The sequence below is a fragment of the Amblyomma americanum genome, chromosome 1 (genome assembly GCF_052857255.1).
Source record: "Amblyomma americanum isolate KBUSLIRL-KWMA chromosome 1, ASM5285725v1, whole genome shotgun sequence".
NCBI classification, from domain to species: domain Eukaryota; kingdom Metazoa; phylum Arthropoda; class Arachnida; order Ixodida; family Ixodidae; genus Amblyomma; species Amblyomma americanum.
Window position 1 is genome coordinate 477,701,123 of NC_135497.1, and position 24,086 is coordinate 477,725,208.

The following is a 24,086-nucleotide window of genomic DNA, read 5'->3' on the forward strand; positions in this document are numbered from 1 at the left end:
AAACAACGTAAATAGTATAGCAATTTCTGGGCACCTGGCTAAGCACTGTAAGAAGTGCAAAATCACAGAAGACGACACTGAAAGAATCTGCACCCCTGACTTTAATCGCTGCACCACTATCGGCCGAGGACGAGATAGGTTGACGAGGGAAATCCTAGAAGCCCTTTAAATTCATCAAGCTGGTGAACAATGCGTGAGCACTGCATCCCTCTCCTTGTCGGAAAAAGAGCTAAATTTTCTGGGTGGCCTGATGAACACTTAAGTTTTCTTGTGCAACCTATAGCCTAATGATTCTGTGATCCCTTGTTGGTAGTGCCTTTATCTTGTTTTATCCTTCGCTGCGTCTTAAGATTTTAACGCTTTTATCTCCCCCCCCCCTTTTTGGGCACGCTTTTAAAGCCTGTACGTCTTTCATTTTTATGTTTCACCTGTATTTTCACATCTGTGTCCCTCATGGTTTTAATGCTCCCCCCCCCCCATTGGTCTTGTTATTGTTACTGTCACCTGACCACCTTTTTGCGGCCCTTTACACCGTTTTTTATCACTTACTTCTTTTGTTGCTGTTTTTGAAATTTTGTGACGCGACCACACTGATTGGCGGTTATCGCTGCAGCAGCCCTGTTAAGCACCCTCGCATGTCTCCTATTTAAGCATCTTTTCTTCAAAATAAATTTCAGTTGTGAGTCAGCGCTCGTGTGTGTCCGTTCTTCGTGTGTCCGTGTTTCATTGCGCTGTTTCCTCCCTTAAACTACACTCCAGCAGTTCTTTGCCTTTGTGCACCTTCAAACCACACTTTCTTACAGGCACATTTGCACAGAAATTGGGTTGAACCTGATCTTTAAGGATCTTTTTTGATGCAACAGTAGGGAGAAATCAGGTTTTACCCAAAAACGAAGCGCCCTACACTTTGCATCACAAGCCTAGATGGTGCACTTGAGTCACCTCTTATGCTTATGCAAGAAACGGGAACAGAGATCTCTTGACTAAATCAAAAAAAGAGGAAGTGCAATGCATGTGTAATGCAGAGAAGATATAAGCAATACCACACTAAAACACTGGGAGGATTCCAAGAGTAGGTGAATGCATGAATGGGTGGCAATCAGATGGCTAAATGAGATTAGGAAATTTGAGGAAAATGGTTGGTAGCATGTGGCACAGGACACAGTTACCTAAAATGAACTAGAGAACCATTATTTTGCACTAATTTTAACAGCACATTCACCTGACAGACAAAATCACTAACTCTAGGAACAGACTGAGCATCATGCAACTCAATGTCAATCACCATTGCAAATGGCACCAGCACCGCAGACTGCACATGAGGAAAATTAGACATATTTTTGCTCTCAACTTTGAGCAGCAGTCAGCTGCGCTTTTAGGAGCAAAACTCTTAAGTACGGCAACATTGGCACTTTGTTTTACTGACATGAGGGTGCTTGTGAACGTGCAAGTCCCATGTTTGTTTTGCACCAAATGTGTTAATTGCGAGGTATGTTTAACTAAAGAGGGGCATCTAACATGGGCATCAGCTCTTCATTACTTCCCTTCTATATCCCTCCTTTATATCACGGTTCAAGTGTCCACCAAAATGTGAGAGAGTTACTGTTACATTTCCTTGAATTTTCCTTCAACTAATTTTAAATTTTTAAAGTATAAAGCTTTAAGAAGGTAGAGGTACAAACTGTGCAGTATAACCATATGCTAAGGCAATAAACCAGCAATAAATCTGTGCTGACAGCAGCTTGCCCAGTGCATTGCAAGGATGCTATATCATACAAGGATTGGTGTCATCGTGCAATGTTACATTACTGACTGACAATTTGGTCTCTGTATCAGAAATACTGGTAAACCATCGTTGTAGAGCACAATGTTTTTAAAGGGATAAATGAATATATAGGTCCTTTTCGAGGACAGATATGCATACCAGGCAACAGGTGTGCAATGTCAAAGCACGTTTATGTTAACAGCAGCTGCGTCAAGAGCTACATCAGCGACTATATTTTGTACAAGTCTACAGTTCCAGTAATTATAAGCTGAGGCACTGCTGTGAAGTGCATGTAGAGTTTCATGCATTTCTAAACCTAGCTGCAAGCCTATATTGAAAATATTTTTCTAAATAGGCAGCTAAGATATGCATCACTGAAAAAGAATAACTACCATGAACGGATCAGGAGGGATGACACAGCCGAAGGCAGGAAGCACGCATGGCCCAATAGATGCTGGCCGCTGGCAACTGCAAATAAATACATCAAGAGCAACAGCTGTCAGTGGCTGTAGCCATGTCATGAATGACAAGAGAGGAAATCATCTACTGCTTTAAAAACTAAACTTAGACGTAATGTAAGTAAATAAAAACCAATGAGCTAGCCCATGACAAAACAAATGAACAGATTTTATGTAATGCACCCATATACATTCTTTGAGAAGAGTCACAATGACTGTTATAACCACACTGAAAGATGAGCTGGCTGAAATACCGCACACCAATTTGAATATAGGATGTGCAGGTTTTCATTAATTCCTCTCATGGTGCCTTGCACCAATGTCTAGGTATTAAATTGAAAGTTGCAACCAGTCTGCCTTGGTTAAATCAGAAGAGAGAATTGAAAAAAGCATGCCTTCACTAGCAGGAAGCTTGATACCTCACAGCACAGCTTGGCATCATAGAAAAATTGCTAGCGCATTTAACAAATCTGCATACAATTAAAAGCTGCACAAATTTGTCGACTGGCAACGCAAGTAAAGGCAAGAGAAACAAAAAATACCAAAGAACACTCGTGAGTGCGGCGAAGGGAGGTCTGTGGGTAGGATCCCGTGCCTGGGAAGAGTTCCGAGCTCGGAGAATCGCCGGCACCACAGCTGATGGCACGCAACCAAGAATAAATAACAAAGCGAAAATAAGTAACAAAAAAGACATCGAAATGGCGAACGACTTGAATGCGGGCCGCAAAAGCGAGGGATATAGCAAAAAGGTAGAAATCCTAAATAATTGTGCAGTTGCATCTCCGACAGCTCGCAGTGCTCAGAAGGAGAGGAAGCATCAAAGTTTACAGCTCAGGAGAAGCAAGATTGATCTAACTTTGACATAACACTGCCTCAAATCCTGTTCCACTGGGGAAGCACAGACAAGTTTACAAATGACAAGGCGATGAATATGAACTAGCCTTTCGCATGCGATCACTGTCTCAAAATTTAGTATGACGCATATTAAGGCACAAGCACTAATCCGATGAGTACTAACCCTGAGCAAAATAGTGCGGTGTCTGATCGCAGCTGGCCAAGCGCGAGCGCTCCGCCGCGCGGCACTTCTCGCTCATCGTCTTCTACGCAGTGCAAATCCATGCTTTTGCACCGAGTGTCGAAGCGCTAGCAAGCGAAAGCGTAACTCTGTTGTGATATCTGGTGCCATTTTTATTTACCACGGCACGCGAGTAATAAATGCACATACAGACAATGAGAACAACACTTGTCATGCAGGATATAGGCCCTGCTTTTTTGGCGCCGCATTGTAGCTGCGGCAACCGCAGGCGGACTGCCTCCACTCACATCCCTATATAGCCGCATACAAATAGCGCGTGTGAATACAGATCATTAGCAAAGAAACGCAAAGCGGGACTCACCGGCCATGCGATTCATCCAGGCTTAGTAAAACGGCGCAGGAGTCTTCGTTCCCCTAACAGATGAAAAGACGTCGCAGCACTCTTTCTTCATGGCATACCCGTTGAAACTCGCCAATGTTGACAGGCCGAAATCCTGGTCGTTGGCTTCCAAAACACACTCCTGCTCACCTTCCTATTGAATGAATTCTTCACACGTGTCCACCGTACAAGTATTCAAGCAATGCCTCAAAGAGGCAAATAATACAAAACACAACGTATCGGTTGCGCTGCAATGGCGCCGACGGCTGCGCTTTCGTGTCGGTGAAAATTTGCAACCGACAAAAAAATTAGTTTTTTAAACCATGAATACTTATATTATCTTCACAACAAAGACATTGCATTTATTTTTAATTATTTTTATATTATTTAAGAATACTAAAGCGCTTTCAGTTACTTTTTCTGGTATGTGGTTTGTAGAAGCTGCGATCCGGTTATCCCCTGAAGTGACCCGGATGCCTAGCAGACGACGGAGCAGACGACGGTGTTGACAGAATGCAATTTCGTTTTATGCCAGATAAAATCACTAAGTTGCGACAAAAACAGCGAATAAAAGCGCCGTATCTCAAGCTGGCGAATATCGTGGATAAGTTGAACGCAATTGGCACGATGGAGAGTAGCTGCTATGCATTAATTTGCGCGAGCGACACTGGCACGCTCACCGGAGATCATGTAACTTAACAGCTTATCAGTGACCAGTACAAGCGGAGTGCTTTGATATCAACTGCGTTACGAAACTACGTCGATACTTGCGTCTCACTTTAGCTAATATGCAACAGCGGCTAGCACTCGCCGCATCCTGATCGCGTGTAGTTTAACAAGCAAGAGCCCACTAGCGCATCGAAGCAGGCGTGTTTTCGAGTTCGTATCGTTACGATAAATACGAGTTGTTTCGGCACGTACTGGAATTGAAGTTCTCAGCCTGTGCGTCACGGACGGTGACGATGGCGTCGCGGACGATCTTAACTAAGACTCGCCGCAATGCAGCCGATAACCCAAGCATGTGTGCGTTAAAGGTTGTTCACCAGTAGAGCAAACGTGGGCATCAAGTATCGCTCAGTCGCACCGCCAGTCGCTCGCTTCTCGATTTTCCAGCCTTCCGAGTGAAGGTCGCAAGCTGTTGAAAAATCAGTGAGCCAGCGGGAGTGAGCGAGGCGAGCTTTCGGGAACGACGCCGCCCGCGGGCGCGCCGGGCAATGAACTACGCGCTACCCCCTGGCTGCCCTAGTCGTCGCTAAGCCTAGCCGGTTTCGCATCGATGCAGCAGCTGAGTGCACTTCGAAACTGGCTAGCGCTGAGGTGCTGCTCTCGTCATCGTTTTACTGTGAACCTCGTCTCATAGTAAAACAAAGATATGCTCGGTTTCCGCGACACCTTCAGGAGCGGAGCCAGCTGAGGCCAGGAAAGCCGCGATTGAGCAGCAGTAATTAAAGGCGCCGTGGGGAGACATTTGTTTGTATTCCTGTTATCGCTTCTACCAACGACTCGATATTGGCCAACGATACTCCATCCGACGGCTTAGTATGGACTTGAACAAACATTACTGTCGCATTTTTCTGACGCTGGCGGCCGGTATTCAGGCTGGCATGCCGCGCCCGTACGTTATCATGTCGCTCAACTGTATGGCCGTGGTGCACATCAAAACCTCCAGACATCCTCCTTTTCGCTCAGATTGTCATAGCACACAGTCACACTGGGACCAGAGTAGTTTAGAGGACCGAGCGCGGGTGCACAGGAGCTAGACTGTGTCAAAGCAGGTGAAACTTTTTAAAGCGCGCGGTTGATGTCAGTCCCAAGACTTTATTCTCATTTCGACCGAGAATCAAATCGGTTCAAACTCGCCGGCCGCCGCATTTCACCTTCGGCTGCATACGCTGCTGTCTATATTTAGCGACATTTTCGTGTCACCGTCATGAAATGTTCAGTGAAGGCAATGAACGACATCGTAAAGTATTTTTTTTGCCTTGCTATTTTATGATAAGCACCACGTCACTGCCGCTAAAAAAAATTCTCCGCCAACACTGCATCAGCGTTGGACTTAAGAGCGTTAGCTACGAGAGCTTCAAGTGTTTAGATCGGGGTCCTAGATCGGGGTGCTCAGCAAACGTGGAGAAGACAAAATACAAACATCTGAGGGCATTTCGTTTCGGAAACATTCGTTCTAAGATACAAGCAGCGTCATCTACATAAAAGATTTTGCACTACTATTGCGATTTACAGCCACCTTCGCTAAATCCGGTATGTTTCCTCCTTATATATCACTTAACGAATTTTATAAACGTGTGCATTACAACAAGATGAATTGTTTGACCGCATCCGGAACCCTCTGCGACAAACGATTAGGCCTTATGGCTGTCTGGAAGTCCCCGGAATGCACAGTTTGGGGGCGAAAAGGTCGTCGGTGCGAATCCCACACATATTTTGGGCTTCATCTAAATATTTATTTTATCCTCAGGAACATGACAAGTCAAATCACACCACTTCGATCGTTATGCGTCAAACGGGCGGCCCCCAAATTTGATGCAAATGGGGGTCCCCGGGGTTCCACTTCGATAGCCGCTATACTGGCATATGTAAAACGGATCGAAGGTATCTGTGACAACTGAGGCTCTACGCGCCCGCTGTTGCTATGTGATATAGTGTGGTAACTGTCTTGGCTAATTTGACCTTCCCTGCAGACAGACGTGTCCTTGACAAACGTAAGTAGTAAGAGCTGACGCTCTTAAAACTGAAACGCGCGGAAAAATGATATCGGGGTTGCCTTGAACATTTATACAGAGAACTGCGTGCATGTACACACATGCTGCCTTTGTGTAGCCGGATGGTTATGGCGAGTAATTTTCCCTGATTGACGACTAACGACATTCTTTTCCGCGACGCATAGAAGTGTCCTTGGTTTTTTCTGCGCATGTAGTAGTAGCGGTACATTATGTTACATGGCTTGAACATGTCACAGAAGCCAAGAGGACACTGACTTTCAGTAGCGCCATTCGACTTGCGCACACCGATTGGTGTGCAGGCGCTGTCGTGGCTGCAGCTACATGCCGCCACCGCAAGCGCGTGCGGATACGCAGGCACCGCTGGCTTCGTCGCTTGTGTATACAGCTTTTTGGGCTTTCAAAGCCGCATTATACTCTTGAGCATGCACTACTTTCATCACATTGTCTTGTGGGAACAGAAGGGAATCAGGTGAGTGCTCGAGCAGTGCCTCTCCTCAAAGCCAATTCTCGTTCGGTGAGAGAGCCAGGTCGCGGGAAGCGAGTTGAATACTCGATTCGCCAATGTGAATGAGCACTTCATTTCGCTCGGTGCCCGTCACCAACAGACCAGAAAACCTCGCATCCTCTTCGCGACTCGCCACAGTGAACGCGCTTTGAAGCATCTTTTGTCAATTTGATCCTATCGCTGTCACACGACCGCATGACAGTATTTCTAGAATTCTGCAGTAAAATAATTACCCTCACCAGGAATCTGTCGTGTGACACATCCCACGATAGGTATCTATCGCGCGGCACAATCCACGACAGGTATCTGTCGCGCGACTCATCCCACGACAGGTATCTGTCGCGCGGCATATCCCACGACAAGCTCTTGTGTCGCGCGACAGGCCGCACGACAGGTACTTTTGTCGCGTGAAAAGAGGCGCGATAGAAGTCTGTCGCGCGACTGAACCCACGACAGGCAACTTTGCTGAGGCACGCAATCTCTGTCGCGCGGCACTAGTCCCTCTGTCGCGCGACAGTACCTGCGACAGAAACCTGTCGCGCGACAAATGCTGCGACAGGGACCTTCTTCGCACGACAAAATGCAGGAAAGATGTCTGTCGTGCGGCAGAACCCACTACAAACAACTTTGTCGCGCGAAAGAACCCACGACACGAAGCTTGTCGCACGACACATGGCACAACAAGACAGCTTGTCTTGCGACACAAAATTGTGTCGCGCGACAGATGCGCGACAAAAAATTCTGTCGTCCGTTTTGATCGGGACGTGTCTCTCGAGCGGAGACTGTCCTCGTGGTAGCGAACGCACGTGTCTCTCGAGCGGAAACTGTCCTCGTGGTAGCGAACGCACGTGTCTCTCGAGTGTAAACTGTCCTCGTGGTAGCCAACGCACGTGTCTCTCGAGCGGAGACTGTCCTCGTGGTAGCGAACGCACGTGTTTCTCGAGTGGAAACTGTCCTCGTGGTAGCGAACGCACGTGTCTCTCGAGTGTAAACTGTCCTCGTGGTAGCCAACGCACGTGTCTCGCGAGCGTAAACTGTCCTCGTGGTAGCCAACGCACGTATCTCTCGAACGTAAACTGTCCTCGTGGTAGCCAATGCACGTGTCTCTCGAGCGTAAACTGTCCTCGTGGTAGCCAACGCACGTGTCTCTCGAGCGTAAACTGTCCTCGTGGTAGGCAACGCACGTGTTTCTCGAGCGTAAACTGTCCTCGTGGTAGCCAACGCACGTGTCTCTCGAGCGGAAACTGTCCTCGTGGTAGCCAACGCGCGTGTTTCTCGAGCGGAAACTGTCCTCGTGGTAGCCAACGCGCGTGTTTCTCGAGCGTAAACTGTCCTCGTGGTATCCAACGCACGTGTCTCTCGAGCGGAAACTGTCCTCGTGGTAGCCAACGCACGTGTCTCGAGCGGAAACTGTCCTCGTGGTAGCCAACGCACGTGTCTCTCGAGCGAAAACTGTCCTCGTGGTAGCCAACGCACGTGTCTCTCGAGCGAAAACTGTCCTCGTGGTATCCAACGCACGTGTCTCGAGCGGAAACTGTCCTCGTGGTATCCAACGCACGTGTCTCTCGAGCGTAAACTGTCCTCGTGGTAGGCAACGCACGTGTTTCTCGAGCGTAAACTGTCCTCGTGGTAGCCAACGCACGTGTCTCTCGAGCGGAAACTGTCCTCGTGGTAGCCAACGCGCGTGTTTCTCGAGCGGAAACTGTCCTCGTGGTAGCCAACGCGCGTGTTTCTCGAGCGAAAACTGTCCTCGTGGTAGCCAACGCGCGTGTTTCTCGAGCGTAAACTGTCCTCGTGGTATCCAACGCACGTGTCTCGAGCGGAAACTGTCCTCGTGGTATCCAACGCACGTGTCTCTCGAGCGGAAACTGTCCTCGTGGTAGCCAACGCACGTGTCTCGAGCGGAAACTGTCCTCGTGGTAGCCAACGCACGTGTCTCTCGAGCGAAAACTGTCCTCGTGGTAGCCAACGCACGTGTCTCTCGCGAGCGTGAAAACACGTCTCGTCTTCCCGCATTTCAAGCTGAACAGGGACGAATGCCAAGCGATCGAAGAAAAAAAAGCTCGTGGTATGTAAACATTTGCAAGCGCTCTTGAGGAAAAACAAGCTGTCCTCATCATGCATGCTACAAGAAATACTCAGCACAACTCAAAAACGTGGGATACTTAAGGGTTAAGCTGAATAGCTGACCAATTCTCTCCCATGCATAGAAGTTTTTACTTCAGTTTTTGAAATCTTGATGATATTTGTCATGTAAAAATCTATGCTCTCGCACAGCGTTGATGAGCAGCTCTGAAGAGTACTCCATGTTGTTGACTGACGCAAATTTCGATCTTGCCGCCAGGAATGAACAACCGGATGTAGGTAGCGCTTCCGTCAACTTCCGAAGCGCCGCTGATTCGTTTAGCCCTTTGCGACTCGCAGTCTCGAGGCTGCAAAATCGAGCAGCGAGTGACTGGCCCGCGACTGTCGCTTTTCGAGCAACGCGACCGTTTGCGACGGCCGCTTTTCGACCAAAACGGTCGCGCGACCTCTGCGACTCTCAAGTGTGAATAGGCCCTAAGCCTGTGTATGATGCGTGCGGTGAACCTTTCTGTGCAGCAATGCCCGCGAACACCTTCAAGATATGTGCAGGCTCAGTTTTGAGGCGAGTTTAATTCTTTTGCGGCTCGTTTCTTCAACGTTTGTTGGTTTCGAGCACTGGGCACAAACATCGAGCTTGAAATCCCTCTTGCTCATCGCCACGAATTGCGCGCAGTGACATGAACGCTCAGCGCGTGAATTACTTCCGGCGATGTGCGGCCGAGTGCATCACCCAGGCTGCTTGCAGTGTGCCGCATGCGGGATTATTAGCGACAGGGTGCTACGTACACGCTACTCTGTATATGCAGTGCTTCTTTATGTTTTGTAAATTAGGCCAATGGTATTCGCTCGCGCAGTGTTTACTTTTTGTGTACACAGCTCTCACTTGACAATTTTCTCTATCGCTTCTGTACGCTGGCCTATTTATCCGGCACGCCGTACTGCTCTCGGCAGCGCTGTTTCGTTTTGCATCGTATGATTTCCAGCAAAAACGATAAAACATTATCTTTAACTGATTCACGCCGGCATTTTTGCAGCTATTATGACACCCATCGAGGCAACAGTAAATCGACTTGCTTGTTTAAAGGGCGTTTTCTCTTAGTTCTTGTGGGAATCCAGATCGAACGCCTAGCAAGCAAGAAAGCACTGTTGCTATGAGCTTTTCTACTAGTGGCGTGCGTCTACGGCAGGATAAACTGCCCAGAAGCAAACGCTGTGAACAACAAGAAGCGGTGATAGAAACATTCAGCAGGTCAGAGGAAAGTGTTTCTGCAGGCCGGACAGGGTCGAGGTCGCTCATTAACGCGGGTTATGTCTGAAAACTTGCCCTGAGGCATCGAGTCAGGCATGTGTTCAAAACCGTCTGACTCTAAAAGCTCCATCTGAATTTACAGCTCAGTGGTTCTTTTTGCTTCCCCTGCGCTCGATTCATTCTATCGGTCGTGCTGTGAATGCGCAGTCCCGGGAAAAAAAACATGACAAATGCGCAGCCCAAATAAAAAGCAGTCTACCCGAATTCAGTTGTGGGATGGCCATTAAACGCAACAGTAAACGAGGTGGGAGCTTTACGAGGCATTTTCAGCTTGTTCTTGCGAAGCGTCACGACGAGGTCAGAAGAGCACAGCGTCGGCTGCAGCGGCGACGTGTGATCGGAACAGTCGCTTTTTTCCGCTGCGCCTTCCAGATGGCGCCACATGTACGGCGGAAACTGCAGCGCATTAGGCGGTACACCATTGCATCGGCGCCATCAGCGCCTCGTCCGCCATGTCGTACAGCCGCCGAATGACCGAATCTAACCTCGATGATTGTGCTCGACACCCGAACCGGCGCCGTCCAGCCGGGGACCATCACCTCAACACGCTCCGTCCAGCCGGGCACCGCCGCCTCAACGCGCGCAAAACTCGTGCACTCGCGCGCTCACTGCTCGCTAATCCTTCCATCGTCTTTTGAGCGCTAAACATCTAGAATGCATGTCTGCGCGGGCCCCGCCTCGCCTAAGTCGCGGGGAGGGGGGGGGGGCGGGAGGAAGGTCCCGGACCCTGTGCTGTGATGCGCTTGCTGCCGCGCTTTGGTGCTTTGGCTGCTCTAGCTGCGCGCGCTCCTGGCGCCATTTCTCCTGCACGCCCAAGCAGAAACGGATAGCCGCCGCCATTCGCCACTGCGAGCACCCCCCCCCCCCCCCCGCTCTCTTCCTCCGTGGCGGCGACCGCGCGCGGTGTTCTCCGGTCTACTTCTCTACCGCGCTCACCAAAGGCGTCGAGCACTTACTGCGACTAGCATTAACCGTCCACCGATCCACACCAATCTTATAAGTGGGGGCCTTTAATGTAGTTCTATTTTCAAACAGGAATTTCTTACCACTTATCCGGGAAAAAATCCCGTTCCTCTCGCTCCTATGGCTGTGACAACCTCGCGAAATACTTGCATAGACCTCGTCTTTGAGAACCAGACATTAGCGTAGCAAGTCGAGCATACATCCGTCCATTTTTCCCTACGATAAAGCTTCCTTCATGACAATCAAGAATTGTTAGTGGGGTGTTTCTTGAAGAAGGAATATGTGTGAAAAATAAAAAGTTGCCTGTAATTGTGCACACATGTCTTGCTCGAATTCTTTGCCTCAATCTATCGAGAAGCTGAAACAGCTGATGACCTGCGCTGAAATTTCGCATTAGGAAGTAACGTAATCGTCTCCAATCTTTTCCTTTTTGCGGCGCGCGCGCTGGCATCGACTCGCGCTCGCTACAGCGGCCCTACGCCACATATTAAAAATTGTGTAAGGATATATTATGCTTGCACAGCATATTATCTGCTTATTATACTGATTAGCATGTATAGTATCATGTTAAAGGTGAAGCATGGAAGAATATATTGTCAGATGAGCCTGTGCTTACTGCATAAATGATGCAGGCAGCACAGTAAGTACCAATAGTCCCTGTAGAAGAATTTAAATGCCCGAATTGCAGTATAAATAAAAAAAAACAATATGTTGAGAATTATTCTTGCGAGGTTTGGGATAAGGTCATTTGTTGAGCAGAACAAAATAAAAGGTACTGCACTCATTCTGTTCAGACGTTGATGAAAAGGCATGGATGCCTGAATACACCAGCCTGTGACCTGGAGACTGAGACATTCTTTTTTGTGCTGGATTGTGCGTGCATTAAGCTGCGACAAAAACGAAAGAGCACATCTTCTTCCCATGAAGAAAATTCGATAAATTCTCGCAACAGACGATTCTCAAAAATGAAAACTCCTGCTCGCTCCCCCTCGTGCCACAAGCTGCGGGTGGAGAAGGTCTTGCTCTTGCGCTCGCCGTTTTGAAAGATCAAACCAGAGTTTCATTTCAACAGTGAAGGGAGCCATTCAACCCGCCGGAATCTATTTCGGCGACCGGCGTATTTCCGACGTGGTGGGTCGGCCGTCGCCTCCCTGCCGCAAGCGGGACGCAGCGGCGGTCGCCAGCTTGCCCGTGTCCTAGCGGTGGCCGTGCTTCTCCCTGACTGGACGACGGTGCGGCGGTCCCTGCAGAAATTTCAGCCTGCTACGGGCGGGCACACAATTTTTTACAGTCAGACTATAATTTTAGTCCTCGCTGATCGCACGCCCAATTTTCGCTTGCGGCTGGGGAGGGCCGTCGATCTAGTCGCAGACGGCTTGCCAGCTTGTTCTGTCCGGTTGGTATTTGCGTTCGCTTTGCGACTGACCAATCGAAAGCGCCGAGACTGCGCGTGAGCTGCTGCCGCGGATGAAGCAAAACTGTTTATTGTAATCAGAGCATGCGGAATATTACCTTCCATGCTCGTCGTAACATCAACACATTGCGTGTAGCATTTTTGTCAGCTGTAATCATGGATTGCCCGCGCAAATAAGAAGCAACCCTACCTGTCCCACCGCCCTAATTCGCTGCGTCGGTGTTGCATGTGAAAGCAGTGACCGAAAATCGCACTGCGGCCTCTCCGACTACGCCGAAAATTTTCGGTCCAGTCGCAGCGAATTCGTTCGGAGGGACAGGTACGGTTGCCTGATGTTTGCGTGGGCAATCCAGGATTAAACGCGACAAAAGCGCTCCACGCAATGTGTTGATAATGTTACGATGAGCATGGAAGGCAATATTTCGCATGTTCTGAGTAGAATAAACAGTTTTGCTTCAGCCGCGGCAACAGCTCACACGCAGTCTCGGCGCTTCCCAATGGTCAGTCGCAAAGCGAACGCGAATACCAACCGGACAGAACAAGATGGCAAGCTGTCTGCGACCAGACAAACGGCCCTACCGAGCCGCAGGCGAAAATTGTGCCCGCAATAGGGCATTACTGCACTCTGCGAGACAGCCGGAGCGCAAAGTGTGCCTGCCCGTAGCAGGCAGATATGCCTGCAGGGACCGCCGCATCGCGTTCTAGTCGGAGAGAAGCAGGGCTACCGCTAGAACACGGGCACGGAGAAAGACTATATAGGGGTGGAAACTCCCTCCCCGTCTGCGGCGACCAGAAAAGGTCACAAGGCTGCGGCGCCACTATCCAGCTGGCGGTACCTGGCGGCCTGGAAAGAAACTACTGAAATACAACGTCACGGCGTGCCCGCTGAAGCAAACACCCGTGTCGTCTGCTTGTCGTTTGCTTTGAGCGCGCGTCGGAGCCGCGTGCCCGGGCGCTGCATTTTTTTTTTTTTTGCTGCTGCTGCTGCTGCTTCTACGACGCGCCGCATGGCGCCGGCACTGCATACGACCCCGTCGGCGCATACAACTGTGACTTTACCTGGTCGCCTGCGCTCGCTCGCGCTGACGGGAGTTTCACCTTGTATATAGTCTTGCTCCGTAAACACTGGCAAGCTGGCGGCCGCCGCCGCCCGCTTGCGGCAGCGAAACGACGGCCCATCCACCACGTCGGAAATACACTGGCCGCCGAAATAAATGCGGCGGGATGAATGGCTCCCTTCACTGTTGAAATGTGAAACACTTGTTCGATTTTTCAAAACGGCGAGCGCAAAAGCAAAACTGGGACTCGCGAGCGAGCGGTACGTCGCGGGCGGCGCAGCGCACGATGGCTTCCAAGATGGCCCGTCAAGCGAGGAAGCCGAGTTCTGGGGGGCCATCTTGCGCATCGGTTGCGCGGCGCCGGCCCCTTTCTCGCATGTCTGAGCGGGCGGAGGCTCTTTCTCTCATCGCTGCCACCATTCTCCAGTGCAGCGCCTCCTCCATTTTTATGGCAAAAAAAAAAAATATAGAGGAGGCGCTGTCCAGTGCTAGGGTGCCTAGATGCGCGCGCCCCCATCCGTGCTGGGCCACTGAGCATGCGCAGTCCAACGTCGCTGCGCGCCATAAAAGCACCATGAGTTCGGCAGAATTTCAGTGCTAAGAAAAATTCGGGCCGTGGCAGTCGCTGTCACGGTGGTCCGGCCGTTCCGTGCTTCTTGCAAGCGTTAACATTTTTCATCATCTTTCGCAAAACATTTCGAGCTCGTGTGGTAGCCATATTCTAGCGTTTGTTTTTATTGCATTTAAACCTATTTTTGAAAGTGCGTAATCGCTGTTATACCCGCGTGTTTCCTGCCTCTTAAATTTTTTTCGGCTCGTGTGGCTACCGTACTCTAGCGTTTGTTTTTCATTGCATTGAAGCCCTATATTTCTAAGTGCGTAACCGTTCGTATACCTCGGTGTTTCCTGCTTTTTAATTCGATACTTTTTCACGTTAAATTTGCATTCCTGTGTCTACCCACTGCAAAGGCGTGCACCTAACCATGACCCGTTTGCGTGTGCTTGTTGCCGGTGGCTCAATGTTGAAAGAACAGGCAGGGTCTTTCACATTAGGCCACAGTGTAGACAGCGGCGTGCGAATTGAAAGAATATTTCACATGATTTCTGAGGCTGTGCCAGGTGTGCGTGCTTTAGTTCTACATGTTGGCACCAATATTCTCGGAGAGACAGCCATGACGCGAATTGCTAGGTTTCGAACTCTAATATCGAGGATTTCCAAAGCCAACCATAGCATACGTCTCGTGATAACGGCAATTCTGCCCAGACAGAAGGGCCTTAGCAAGCAAGGAAAGTGGGCACTGACAACCGACGAACTGGAGAAGTGCAATGCTGATAATTTGATTTGATTTGATTTATTGATCTTTGTTGCTTTACAATTGTACGCAAACACTGCTCGCACCCATAGCCAACGGCTAGTAACGGGTCCAATAGAGAAAATGTATACAAGCATGCAGGCAACAATATACCAAAATAAAGTAAGCAAGTTAGTAAAAAAAAGGCTATACATCACTCTCAACACTTGTAAGAGTATCAACAAAAGAAACACATATATTACAGATTATATAAACTAAAAACTTACAGATCAAACAAAACGCATAGAACTTATACAAAAATTAAGGCATCACAAAAAGCTAGAGGAAAATAGTTGTTAACTATTTACAAAACATCACAAGGGTACAACACACGAGAGGAGGGTAAAATGATTTCAGTGCACACTTTTTAATCACAAAACACTTTTAGAATAGACGCAAATTTATAAATCTATAAATAAATCAAGGTATCAGGTTTCTGCTACATGCAAATAATATCAGACGACTAGAAAAAAAAAAGAATGAAAGTATGAATTCAAAGTGTGTCATTCTTTATAAGGTAATAATTTTTTATTCCAATGGAAAAGCTGTAGGCAGTCTTTAGGTCATGTGGTAGATTATTCCAAATTTTTGCGCCCGTGAACTCTAGGAGACGCTCTCCATATACATTTCTTTTCACTGGCAAATTAAAATTGCCGTACGTGCGGCTCCGTGTTGAAAGTGGCGGGATGTTAAAGATTGATATATCAAACGGAAGGTTGTTTGTTACTATTTTATAAACACATTCAGCAGTTCTTTTCTCACGAAGTAAATTGAGTGGTAAGACGCGTAGTTTAGTAAATAGTGCCTTACTGTGTGCAGTGTAACTAGAAAATGAAATTATTCTAAGTGCTCTCTTTTGTAACTTTTTAATAGGCTCTAGGTATGTACTATACGTCCAGCCCCACGACTCGATGCAATATGAAAGGTGAGTATGTATTAATGTGAAGTATAGGACGCGCAGGATATTGGTATCAAAGTATTCGCGCGTCTGGAGAAGAGCATAACAACCGGATGCCATCTTAGTGCAAGTCGCCTCAATATGATGTTGCCAGTGTAAATGTTTATCCAGTGTGACTCCAAGGTAAGTAAAAGTATTTTTTGACTCAAGCTGGGTCTGGTTAATAGTTAATGTAATATCACTTGAAAGAATTGATTTTTTCTTTGAGTGGAACAGTATGTATTTAGTTTTCTTAGCATTGATTGTTAATTTGTTTGTGAGAAACCAGTCGGAGATTTTTTCCAGTTCTGTATTTGCTATGTTTTCAAGTTCGACCGTATGATGAGCAGTAACAACAATGGCAGTGTCATCAGCATACATGATGGCTTTGGATGAAGTTAATACTTTGGGCAGATCATTTACGAGACCATGGCGATCATGGCGAGACCAATGCAATGCTGCAAGAGCTGTGCCGCAAAGAGGGTCATGTGCACCTGGATGGCACCAGACAGTCATGTGCGAACATGTTTAACGGCAGCGGAGTGCACCCGAACAAGTGTGGTGTCCTGGAGAGTGGTATCCTCTTTCAATACTCTCAGCATGCCAAACATTGGGGTCGGCACCTTGGATTTTTTCTAAGCAAAAGCTGGCTTAAAGCTGCACTAAAGAGAAATCTTAAATAGTTTTTGAACGCGGAAACACTCCCCAAGAATTCCTAGAAACTTTAAACTACTGTCCTGCGCGGCCGATTTCTCTATTAAATCGAATGAAACCCCTTTTCATAATTTTTTTTGAACTCGCCTCCCAAGAAAAGTCGGCCAACGAAGTTTCTTTCAGCCAGTCTAGTGACGGCTTCGTTCTCGGTTTCATTTTTTTCGTGAATAAAGTTTTGTTGCAGACTACACAGATGCAGATATGGCCAACGAAAATAAAAAATACGCGTGGATACTGCTTTCGCCGATTGCTACTTATCACTCCTCCGATGGCACAGGCAAGCCGCCACACAGCTCTCTGAAAGGCACTCCAAGCGTTGGCTCGTTCCTCCTCTTTTCGGAGGAGTTACAACAACAACGAAAAAAAGCGGGAGCTGGGACGTTTATTTCAATTTAATAGGGAAATCGGCTGCACAGGACAATACATTGATGTTTCTATGAATGCTCCGAGTTCCCGCGGTAAAAACAAAACAAAAAGAATTATCTTCATTGCGCTTTTTGGTTTTCCTTTGCATTTTTACTAGACTAGACTAGAAGCACGCTGTACCACGTCACTATTGCTATTATCGAAACGCCGCCACAGTGGCTCTGTGGTTATAGTGCTCGGCTTCTGGCCCAAATGACGCGGGTTCAATCCAGGTTGCGGCGGTCGCATTTTGATGGAGGCAAAACGCTAGAGACCCGTGTACTGTGCAATGTCGGTGTGCGCTAAGAGACCCCAGGTCACGGTGAAAATTATCCCGAAGCTCTCTACTACGGTTTCCCTCATAACAGCTGAGACCTGACCATGCTCCCTCGGTCACCATAACTTGACTGATGTACCGTGGCTGCTTATAATGGCCGACGCCATGCGCCATATGTCAGCCGTTGCAGCAAATGACACGATCGATGTTCCATAAGAAACGAAATCTAATAAAGACTAAACTGAACTACATGACAGGGGTTCAGTCGTTGCGTTGTTTGTCACGAACGCTCCCCTTCCTTTGCCTCGCGCTCACATCGCTTGCGGCCGCCGCGGTGGCTGAGTGGTTATGGCTATCGGCTGCTGGCCCAAAGAAAACACGCGGGTTCGATCCCGGCCGCGGAGGTCGAATTTCGTTGGAGGCGAAATTCTAGAGGCCCGTGTACTGTGGGATGTCAGTGCACGTTAAAGAACCCCAGGTGGTCGAAATTCCCTGAGCCCTTCACTACGGCGTCTCTCATAGCCTTAGTCGCTTTGGGACGTGAAACCCCCATAAATCAATCACTTCGCTTGCCGGTAGAAGGCGCTATATAGTCCCTGAGCTAAATATGTAGAAACAGTTGAACACCTCATACTCCAATGTGGTGGCATCCATCTTGATGTCGATGCAGGCACAGTCACTCTTCCTGAGGCCCTAGGGATTAGAGATAACAACGGTCATGCTTAACCTGTTTTTACCTCGTCGGCGTTGCATAACCCTCCTTGCTGCGCCGCTCCTCCTCCGCCGCTCCCCTCTTCTATTTTCTCGGTTTTCTTTCACAACTCTTCGCTCTATTCCTCCCAGCGGAGCTCCCCGGCGCGGTCTCCGGACCCTCAAAGTTTTCCCGCATTCTTCTCCCCTTTCGCAGATGTCTCCGTGAAGGGCGGCGCGGTGTCAATGGCCTTGCGCTTGTTTGGTGCAGGAAAGTGATTGCGCACGTATTAACACGCGCGAAACGCACGCGGCTTGCGGTTTATTTTAGCAACAACGCAATTGCGCGCCTATTTTTTGTCCGCGCGCAGAACCACGAACTATCGTGCTCCGTCGCGTCCTGTGCTGTATTATGCACGGGCATCGCGGTTCTTACGTGCAGAAACGCGATTGCGCGCGTATTTCTGGCCATCAACCCCACTATATGTGCCACGGGGTTCGCGGCTATATCGCGCAATAACGTGTGCGAGTCCTGTACACCACATGGCACATATAGTGAGGTCGATGGCCGCAAAAATATACAGGATGTATGTGCTACTTTTTAGATTTCATCATGCTTTCACTACTTCCTTATCTCTTTCGTTGCATAAAGTGTTGACCTGATTTGAATAATCAATTATATTGTTTTCTGCGCAGTATATTTTTCTGTTGCTTTTTTGTTATCATTTTTTTGTGTACGCTTCATTTCCTTATTGTCTTTTCTGATGATTTTTGTGTATGTATGTTGCCTGCTGCCCTGCAATGTAGGGGCCGAGGGGCATGTCAAGCCACAAATTCTGGCTTTTTTCCCTCGACCCTTACCATGTATACGTGGGAAATAAATTGAAATTGAAATACGCGCACAATCGCGTCTTTCCTCGAATAAACCGCTGAAGCCGACGAGCATTCGGCACCTGGCGGCAGTGGGACTCTCACCGGACGATCCGGATTCCTATACTGCCTGGACACAGGGTCCATATCATCGTTCACTTCTTGATTTCATCAAATCAGTCCACCTTTTTTAATTTATTTAACCATCTTACTCTCTTACTCATCTCTCAGTTCATAGTTTTTATGCCCTGAGGCAATAAACATCGCTTTAAAAAAACCCGCAATGCGCGTGCATAAACAGTGCAAGACGCGATGGCCCACAATAAGTAAATGGTCTTAGCGCGGGCTCAAAAAATAGGAGCCCAGTCGCGTCTGCTCAAAAAGCACAGTGCGCGAAGGACCACGATTAGTTGGTGGTTACGCGCGGGCTCAAAAAATACGCGCGCAATCGCCTCTTTGCTCTTTAGCACCGTACGCGAAGGACCACGATAGGTTGGTGGTTTTGCGTGCGCACAGGAAATACGTGCACAATCGCGTCTTTGCTCGGATAAACCGCAATTCACGTGCATAATAAAGGACAGGACGTGATGGAGCGCGATTAGTTCGTGTTTCGCGCGTGTAAATACGTGCACAGTCATTGCGCCGTCAGCGCCTGTGGAAGAGAAGAAAAAGGCAGGAAAACTGTCACATAATGAAAAATATGTGGGAGAATACAGGTGGCGGGGTGCTTCAAGGAGGGTTATGCAATGCCAATGAGGTGAAAATTAGCAGAAAGCGATGGGAAGACTGGTGGTTCAAATGGTTACAAGTGTATGAAAACATTTAAAGTAAATGGCAAATTTTAACTTACAAAAGTTAAACAACATTATCGAAAAAAGCAGAGTATGGTGGCTACTGCCACCACCCAATTTCAAAGGGGACTCTCCTTCCCTCCATCATTACTTTCATCCACACGGCCGGGTTTGAATTTATTGCCTACTCGTAATAGCCTTCTAGCCAGCGTGGCGGTGTAACCTTACATCGGTGATTGTCCGCTGGTTGGAACGGCTTCAAGTTTTCTTCGCTTGGCAGTATTTCAGTGCACGTATTCCTTTGCGCTGGGGAGGTTGCTATGGCTCGTAACTTTCACTGCTGCCTGGCGGTGCTTCTCACTCAAGTCTGGTTGTTTGTGTAGGTGTTTTAGTTGTCTGGCAGTAGCGAGCCTTATCTCTTCATGATGGCGTACAGGCCCAACCACACTTAGAGGAAACACCGCTCCGCGTGTCTGCGCACATATGCCGAGCACTACTGCTACCAAGCCGGTGACAAACCCGTGGAGAGGGGAATATGATGGGAAGCACCACGTCAAGGCCCCTCTTCTCGTGCACCACTCTGGAATGATTCATAGACGGGTTAGATGCAATGGCTCTCCACAGGTATGCGGCCATGCAGAGCCGTGTTCCAAGTGGGACTGATCCGTACATTTCTTTCTCCACATTTTTGATTGTATAGTATCCTTCGCACATTGGTACTAACTGTTGGACTTGAACCTTTGTGATACCAAACTCCTCCTGCGTTGAAGGATGGTGGACCGTATTCGGGGTAATACATGTGCTTGATATCATCCATGAACTCGGCCAGCGTAGTGCAGACTTCACGTTCAGCTTCCGCTTGAGCTTACGAGTGCTGATAGGTAGGTACTGATGTATCGGCGATGCACGCATTTATACAGTAGTTCAAATGGTAAAGTGGGTGAAAAATCGAAGTGCGGATGGTTATTTACCAGGAACGTTGTTTCTTTTAAATATTCTACTACAGGTTCTTCCTAAGCGGTAATATTTTCGCATTTGCACGCTCGACCAAAGCGTTAGTCTCCGGCGCATTAGGTAATGCGGTCAACCTGTGGTGGATGCTCTTCTCGGCGAAGCAGCGCATTGCAGGTTGAAACTGGATTAATTCACTGGAAAAGAAGCGTATTGTTTAGAACTATATCGATACTGGAAAAGGAAGATCAGGTGGGAACTCACGAGACACTGCCCTACTCATTGAAGCTAGATTGGGGGCGTCCCAGAACAAGAAGCTACAAAAAGGAACATTACCAAATATAACGTGCTGTGGTAAGTCTGTAGAACTGAACATATTATGCTTGAATTAGATGGTATCCACCCGGCTTTCAATCAGGCACAGTCACTGCCTAAGGCCTTAGAGATGACATAAGATTAGAAGTGTGGGATTGAAACAATATTTATAAAGTCAAGCATGCTTGCAACTCCCCGCAGGGGGGCGTCTGCAGCTTGCAGGCGTCGGCGAGTGGCGACACCGCGGGTTCCCGAGCATCCGCAGGGACCTCCCCGCAGGAGGATGATGGTGAACCGTGCATCACCACGGACCCGAGCACCCGCGCCTAGCCGTGCGTGGCATCGCCGTGTCCGGGGAAAAAAGGATCCTGGTGGTTGAGTCAATGCCGAACGTTTGGACCCTTAAGGCCCCTCGGTGGAGGCAACACACCACTTTGGCCCCAGCTTCCTGTAGACGGCACCTCCGGCCTGGCCCGAGCGGGGGAAATCGGCAGTCGCCTTTTCCTGTCCTCCCCTCTATCTTTCAATTTCCTATCTTCTTTCTAACCTGTGTGAGTGACTACCCTGAGTGCCTTCAGATTGGGTTATAGCGGCGGTGTACAGCTGGCCTGGGCAGGACTTGCTTCCAAGTTCCTGTCCCGTCCCCTTGTTGGACTCCATGGTGGGTGGCTGGCCCCGCGGCTGAACAACAACCACTTTTTATGGCTCCTTCCCCATCAAAACATGATCGCCATCATCAAAAAAAAGGCGGACCGAAGATGTGACATATCAGTTTCTGAATACAAAGAAAGAACCTCTTGCCAAATTCCACATAGTGCACAGTGAATCAAAAGAAAAAACAGCTCGTATGATATCTCCTTTTCTCGTTGAAAAGACACTCACAGAAACTTTGGGCCCTGGCTACAAGGCGACGAAGTTAGGCAGTGGTGATCTATTACTAGAGATACGCGATGAAGTCTAACTGCCCAAACTCTCAAACATTACCGCCTTTGGAGAAACCCCAGTCACACTAACACCCCACAGGTCGCTTAATACTGTGCGTGGCGTAATATCAGACAATGACCTCATCTACCTGACAGAAGAAGAAATATTAGAAGGGCTAAAAGAACAGCATGTAAAAGATGTCCACAGAATAAAAATCCGAAAAGAAAAAGAAATTCCTACTAAGCACCTAGTTCTCACCTTTGCCTCCTGCACACTACCCGACTCAATAGACGTAGGCTACACAAAGATATCAGTCCGAACATACATTCCTATCCCCCGCCGCTGCTTCAGGTGCCAACGATTTGGCCATGGCTCGCCGAGCTGCCGTCGTCAAGAAAAAATGTGCAAAATGCTCCTCAACTGATCACATCTCTGACAAATGCACTGCTCCTCCACACTGTGCAAACTGTGGCGAGGATCACCTAGCCTACTCACGATCATGCTCGAAATGGAAAGTAGAAAAGGAAATAATAACTCTCAAAAAAAAAACGAAAATATACACTACACTCTGCTTGCACATCTCTCTGAGGCCTCCGTTGAGGCACTTCTAAAAATCTTCAAGAAAATCTGGGTTTCAGGGAAAATACCTGATGCATGGAAGAAAGCCATCACAGTACCTTTCTTGAAGCCTGGCAAACCTTCATCAAGTCCTGGTAGTTACAGGCCAACGGCACTCACCAGCTGCCTAGCAAAATCATTTGAAAGTGTGGTGAACGTCCGACTAACGTTTGCTGTTGAATCTTGTCACCTTCTTGACATACATCAGTGCGGTTTAATAAAAGCATGCTCCACTATAGATCATACTGTCCGTCTGGAAAACAAAGTGCGGGAGGCATTCATACATAAACAGCATAGTCTTGCGGTCCTCTTTGACATGGAGAAAGCATATGACACGACTTGGAGGTTCGGTATACTCCTTGACCTAGCAGATCTAGGCATGCGGGGCAGGATGCTGAACTGTTTGAGTGATTTTCTAGCAGACCGTTCATTCCAAGTATGCCTAGGTACTACCCTATCAGCGAATTTCATCCAGGAGAACGGTGTACCTCGGGGGTGTGTTCTGAGTACTGCACTTTTATAGTAAAAATGAACTCAATAGAAAAAATAATCCCCAAGTCAATTATGTATTCAGTATGCGTAGACGACCTGAAAATTGCATGTACATTCTACAGCGTACCAACATGTGAGAGGCAGTTACAAATGACTACAAATAAACTGGCTAATTGGGCAGAGAGAAATGGATTCAAATTTTCACCACAAAAATCATTGAGTGTGCTTTTCTCGCCCAAACGAGGATTACAGAGCGACCCTACCCTATCATCATCATCATCATCATCATCATCATGATTACTGTTCGCCCCCCCCCCTTATGTAATGCCCCCTGGGGCCCTTAAGGGTAAATAAATGATGATGACCCTACCCGATACCTGAATGATGTTGTGTTACCCGTAAAAGAGGAAAACAAGTCCTTGGGCATAACTTTTGATAAAAAGCTCACATTCATGTCTCACATAAACAACTTAAAGAAGAGAGCATCTCGAACCCTCAGCATACTCAAGGTACTTTCACGAAAACGCTGGGGCTCTGATAGAACTTGTCTTTTGCAGATTTACCGCTCTCTAGTGCGCTCCCGTTTAAATTATGGATGTGTGGTTTATGGTTCAGCCAGGCCATCATACTTGAAACGACTGGACCCAATTCTTAACTTTGGTCTCCGTCTTTCAACTGGAGCATACAGGACATCTCCCAGAAATAGTCTTTATGTAGAAACAAATGAACCATCCCTAGCAGACAGAAGAACAATGCTCACAGGCGCATATGTACTGAAAATAAGATCTCTACCGAAACATATTTGTTATCCAAAAGTTACAAAGTGCACCTCCAGAACCCTGTTCACCAATAAACCGCAATCATTACGACCTCTGCTTCTCCGTTTTGAGGAAAGTTGCCAAAAGCTGGAAATACTGAACAGCCTTCCTGATGTCGCCTCAAGACATGACCCACTGCCCCCCTTGCATAGCCTTCCCAATGTGTGTGACCTCACGTTAACACACTTCCGAAAAAAAACAGCACACGAACACATTTTACAG

General features: G+C 48.0%; 1 protein-coding gene and 1 long non-coding RNA gene across 2 annotated transcripts in view; one reads left to right on the forward strand and one right to left on the reverse strand.

Annotated features, from left to right (window-relative positions):
- The window catches only part of LOC144116059 (uncharacterized), a 430,049-nt gene that overhangs the window by 273,679 nt on the left and 132,284 nt on the right, over positions 1–24,086 (forward strand). The window lies entirely within an intron of this gene.
- LOC144104877 (uncharacterized) lies at positions 2,095–3,957 on the reverse strand. Its single transcript, XR_013308642.1, has 3 exons — positions 3,621–3,957; positions 2,766–2,859; positions 2,095–2,233 (listed from the first exon to the last, which is right to left on the reverse strand). It is a non-coding gene; the product is annotated as an uncharacterized LOC144104877 (long non-coding RNA).